Source organism: Nyctereutes procyonoides, unplaced genomic scaffold (genome assembly GCF_905146905.1).
Source record: "Nyctereutes procyonoides isolate TBG_1078 unplaced genomic scaffold, NYPRO_anot_genome, whole genome shotgun sequence".
NCBI classification, from domain to species: Eukaryota; Metazoa; Chordata; class Mammalia; order Carnivora; family Canidae; genus Nyctereutes; species Nyctereutes procyonoides.
Window position 1 is genome coordinate 23501724 of NW_026575135.1, and position 5706 is coordinate 23507429.

The following is a 5706-nucleotide window of genomic DNA, read 5'->3' on the forward strand; positions in this document are numbered from 1 at the left end:
GCTCTGAGGAATATTCTGAGGAAAGGTCCACTGGCATCACTGAGGAGCTCAGTAACGTCTGCCCCTGCACTTTCAGAACAGCATTCCTTGATAGCAATTGAGAATGACAGGATCCTTAAATACTAGAGGCCAGATGGAACCCCTAACCATCAGAAGCAATTATTGTAATGAACTATCAGATTGGAATGGCAACCTGAAGGGTCTGACTTGCAGAGAGCTATGGAGATAGCTGATGGAACACAATGTTCCTAAGGACAAGATGACCAGTGTAGCAATTAAGATAAATCAGGGGTGGAAGATCAAGAGGCTGATTCATGATTCATTGCCTAGTTTCTGGACTAGAACCAGTTTCCAGACATGGAACCCAGTGACTAATGGAGAGGGCAGGTCTCCAGGAGGAAGGGCTCTCCAACACCATGACGAGTAGAGACGGCTCCTTCCCCAAAGGGGTCTACTACCATTTACCTGGGCAGCCAGCACAGGGAAAAGGGAAATACTAGCCAAGGAATTCAAGGACTTTTGGATGCAAGGAATTCAAAAGTCTGAGATTAAATTGATAATAAGGGATTAAAAACATCATCAGGTTCCCCCAGTTAGAGTAGGGACATATGGAGATCACATAATAAATGAAGTCCTGTTCCAGGTTCAATTTGCAATAGATCCACTGTGTACACAGACATATCCAATGGTAATTTCCCCAATTCTCAAATGTGTAAATTATTATTTTTTTTAAAGATTTTATTCATCTATTCATGAGAAACACAGAGAGAGAGGAAAAAATATAGGCAGAGGGAGAAGCAGGCTCCCTGTGGGGAAATCAATACGGGACTCTATTCCGGAAATCTGGGATCATGTCCTGAGCAGAGGCCCAACTGCTGAGCCACCCAGGCATCCCTCAAATGTGTAAATTAAATTGACATATCTGGTAGTTAATAGAACTACCACACTGGTCCCATGATCCGTAAAGTAAGAGCTGTCATAATAGAGAAGGCCAAGTAGAAAATTTTGAAACTTCCCCTTACCCCAGCCAAGATAGCAATAGAAAGCATCACATCTTATAAGGAATGACAAATTAGTGACATTCTTAAATATTTAAAGGATGCAGATGTAGGGATCCTTATTATATCTTTGTTTGATTCCACACAATCCTAGACAGACTCTAGAAGATAACAGTGGACTAGGCAAATTCACAAAAGTAGTAGCCCTGATTGGAACCAGTATATCAGGCTTAGTATATTCACTAAAGCAGATTAACATTGCCTCAAATATGTGGTATGTGACCACTGATTTGGTGAATGAATTCTTTTCCATCCCTATGAGAAAGGAGGCTCAGAAACAGTTAACTGTCATGTGGAATAGACAATAGCATACATTTATAGTCTTGCCCCAGAGCTATGTTAACTTTCATGCCCACTATCATAATACATTCTGAAAAGACTTGAACCATCTGGACATACCTGAGAACATCACATTGGTCCTCGTGTTGAAGATGTAATATTAATCTGACTGGATAGGTGAAAGTGGCAAAGTTATTGGAAATCTTTATAAAGACTTTATGGGCTTGCTATTTATTTATTTGTTTGTTTGTTTGTTTGTTTGACAGAGAGAGTAAAAGGAGGAGCAGAGAGAGAGGGATAAGCTGACTCTGCTGAGCAGAGAGCCCAATGAGGGGCTTAATCACTTTAGGGGCACCTGGATGGCTCAGTTGGTTAAAGGTCTGCCTTTGGCTCAGTTTATGATCCCAGGTCCTGGGATTCAGCCCTGAAACCGCTCCCTGGTCAACTAGGAGTCTGACTCTCCCTCCCCCTACTCTGCCCCTCCCCCTACTCATGCTCTCTCATGTGCCCTCTCAAATAATTTTTTAAAAAATATTTTATTTATTCATGAGAGACAGAGAGCAGAGACACAGGCAGAGGGAGAAGCAGGCTCCATGCAGGGAACCCAATGTGGGACTCGATCTGAGGTCTCCAGGATCAGGCCCTGGGCTGAAGTCGGCACTAAACCGCTGAGCCACCCGGGTTGCCCCTCTCTCAAAAAAGTTTTTTCAAAATTTTTTAATCTCATTATGAAAGAAAAAAATAAAATAAATTTTAAATAAATTTTTTAAAAAAGAACAAGAAGAGAAGGAATTGGGAGGTGACTGGTTGGCTCAGTGGTTAGAGCTTGTGACTCTTGATCTTGGGGTTATGAATTCGAGCCCCACATTGGTTATAGAGGTTACTTTAAAAAAAAATCTGAAAAAAGAGAAATATTTAATTTGATCTAAGTATCCACCAATAGATGAATGGATAGAGAAGAAATGCCATATATATAATATATAATACATAATGAAATATTACTAAGCCATATAAAAGAATGAGATCTTGCCATTTGTGACAACACAAATGGACCGAAATGTTGTTGTTGTTTTTTTTTAATTTATTCATGAGAAACATAGAGAGAGGCAGAGGGAGAAGGAAGGTCCCACGTCTCCAGGATCATGCCCTGGGCCAAAGGTGGCACTAAACTGCTGAGCCACCGGGGCTGCCCAGACTGAAAAGGTTTAATGCTAAGTAAAATAATTCAGTCAGAGAAAGGCAAATGCAGGGACGCCTAGGTAGCTCAGCGGTTCAGTGTCTGCGTCTGGCTCAGGGCGTGATCCCAGAATCGAGTCCTACATTCGGCTCCTTGCCTGCTTTGTCCTCCCCCTATATCTCTGCCTCTCTGTGTGTCTCTCATGAATAAAGAAAATCTTAAAAAAAAAAAAAGGCAAATGCTAATTACTCTATGATTCGACTTCTTTGTGGATTCCTTTTTTTTTTTTTTTACAGCATTTCATACTTTATTTTAGAAAAAAGCTTTTGAATTTTACCACTTTAAAACCTAACTTTGGTATGTGTAAGTGACTGCGCCCCCAAACTAGGGCTGTCGGGGACCTCCGCTGAGAAGGGGGCAGGTCTACTCCTCAGGCCGTTCTTTGTGGATTCTAAACAACAAAACAAATGAACAAACAGAAACAGACTCATAGTTAAGGAAACGAATGATTGTTTACCACAGTAGGGAGGCGTAGTGGAGCAGATGAAAAGGTGAAGGGGTGGGGTGCGTGGGTGGCTCAGTGGTTGGAAATCTGCCTTCGGCTCAGGTCGTGATCCTGGGGTCCTGGGATCAAGTCCCACATCAGGGACCCCGCAGGGAGCCTGCTTCTCCCTCTGCCTATGTCTCTGCCTCTCTCTCTGCATTTCTCATGAATAAACAAATAAATCTTAAAAAAAAAAAAAAAGAAAAGAAAAGGTGAAGGGGATTAAGAAATACAGTACAAGGGCACCTCCGTGGCTCAGTTGGTTAAATGTTTGCCATTAGCGCAGGTCCTGATCCCAGAGGCCTGGGATCAAGCCCCACATCAGGGCCCCCTGCTCAGCAGGAAGTCTGCTTCTTTCTCTCCCTCTGCTACTTCTCCTGTTTGTGGCTCTCTCACCTCTCAAATAAATAAATAAAATCGTTTTTAAAAAAGTATTATAATAAATAAATCTTGGAGATACAATGTACAGAATAGGGACTATAGTAAATAATATAACTACATGGTGATAGATGGTAACTAGACTTATCATAGAGGTCATTTCTTAATGTGTAAAAATATCGAACCAGGCACCTGGGTGGCTCAGTCGGTTAAGTGGCTGCCTTCAGCTCAGATCATGATCTCTGGGTCCTGGGATTGAGCCCCCCCACCAGTCAGGCTTCTGGCTCAGCAGAGAATCTGCTTCTCCCTCTCCCTCTGCCCCTCCTCCCGCTTGTGCTATTTCTCCCTCTTTCTCTCTCTCTCTCAAATAAATAAATAAAGTCTTTAAAAATATAGAGGCGCCTGAATGCCTCAGTCAGTTAAGCGTCGGGACTCTGGATTTCGGCTCAGGTCATGATCTCACGGGTCAGAGTCCTGTGACAGGCTCCCTGCTCAGCGCAGAGTCGGCTGCCCTCTCCCTCCCCCTGCTTGAGTGCTCTCTCACTAAAATAAATAAAATCTTTTTAAAAGTCTAAAAATATGTAAATTAAAAAGAAATAGGGACATCTGGGTGGTTCAGTCACTTAAACATCTGCCTTCAGCTCAGTCTCTGGGTCCTGGGATCCAGTCCTACATCAGGCTCCCTACTTAGCAGGAAACCTGCTTCTCTCTCTGTCCCTCTGCCTGCTGCTCGCCCTGCCGTGCTCTCTATCTCTCTCTGTCAAATAAATAAATAAAATATTTAAAAATAAATAAATCAAAGCATCCTCCCAAGGGAGAACTGAAAATTTTAAAATAATAAATAAATAAATAGTAGTACAAAAGGATGTACAGTGAAAAGTAAATCTCCCTCCTACAGATACCCCTAAATCCCGAGATTAGCTGATGTTACTAATTTCTAATTTCTTTTCTTTGCTTTTCTTTTCTTCTTCTTCTTCTTCTTCTTCTTCTTCTTCTTCTTCTTCTTCTTCTTCTTCTTTTAGGTAGGCTCCTTGCCCAGCATGGAGCCCAACATGGGGTTTGAATTCACAACCATGAAATCCAGACCTGAGCTGAGATCAAGAATCAATGCTTGGGGTGCCTGGGTGATTCAGTCAGTTAAGTGTCTGCCTTTGGTTCAGGTCTTGATCTAGGGGTCCTGGGATTGTGCTCTGTATGGGGCTCCTTGCTCGGTGGGGAGCCTACTTCTCCCTCTCCCCTTCCACCAGCTTGTGCTCTCTTTCTCTCAAATTTAAAAAATCTTTTAAAAATAGAGTCAATCCTTAACCAACTGGGCCATCCAGGTGCCCCACTATGTAAACTTCCAGAAATATATCCTTTTTACACAAATGAAAGCCTATTAAGTACAATGTACTATTTTTTCTTTCTCTTTTATAGCTTTACTTATATATTAGAAGTTATTACATATTAGGACATTCTATCTTATTCTTTTCTAACAATTTCATAGTATTCCATTTTATTCATGTATCAGAATTCTATCCATTCATTAAGTCAACAAGTATCTTTTTGTTATTTATGCACTGTGTGCTCTGATTTATACTTTAAGTTTTTTTTATAACTAATCTATACCCAGTATGGGGCTCAAATTTATAACCCCAAGGTCCAGAGTTGCATGTACTACTGACCAAGGCAGTCAGGCGTCCCTGGTTTATATTTTAAAAGGATCCCATTGGCTCCTGGGTGGTGAATGGATCATAAAAGGATAAGAATGGGGACACCTGGGTGGCTCAGGGGTTTAGCACCTGCCTTTAGTGATCCCGGAATTCCAGAGATCCCGGAATCTCTGTCTCTCATGAATAAATAAATAAAATCTTTTAAAAAGATAAAAATAATAAAAAAGAAAACATGGAAAGCAGTTAAAAACTATTACAGCATGTACTCTAGGCTAGAGATGATAGTAGCTTATACTAGTGAAGTAGTAAAGAGTTGAGAGGTGATTAGATTCTGCATGTTTTAAATGTGGAACTATTAAGATTTGCTGATTGGGAACATCAAATGAATCAACAATGTAGACTGATTCCAGTCTAAGTACAACAAAAGTCCACTGCTTATGGGGAACGCCTGGGTGGCTCAATGGTTGAGCACCTGTCTTCAGCTCAGGTTGTGATCCTGGGGTCCTGGGATTGAGTCCCGCATCAGGATCCCTGCAGGGAGCCTGCTTCTCCCTCTGCCTATATCTCTGCCTCTCTGTGTGTATCTCTCATGAATAAATAAACAAAATCTTGAAAAAA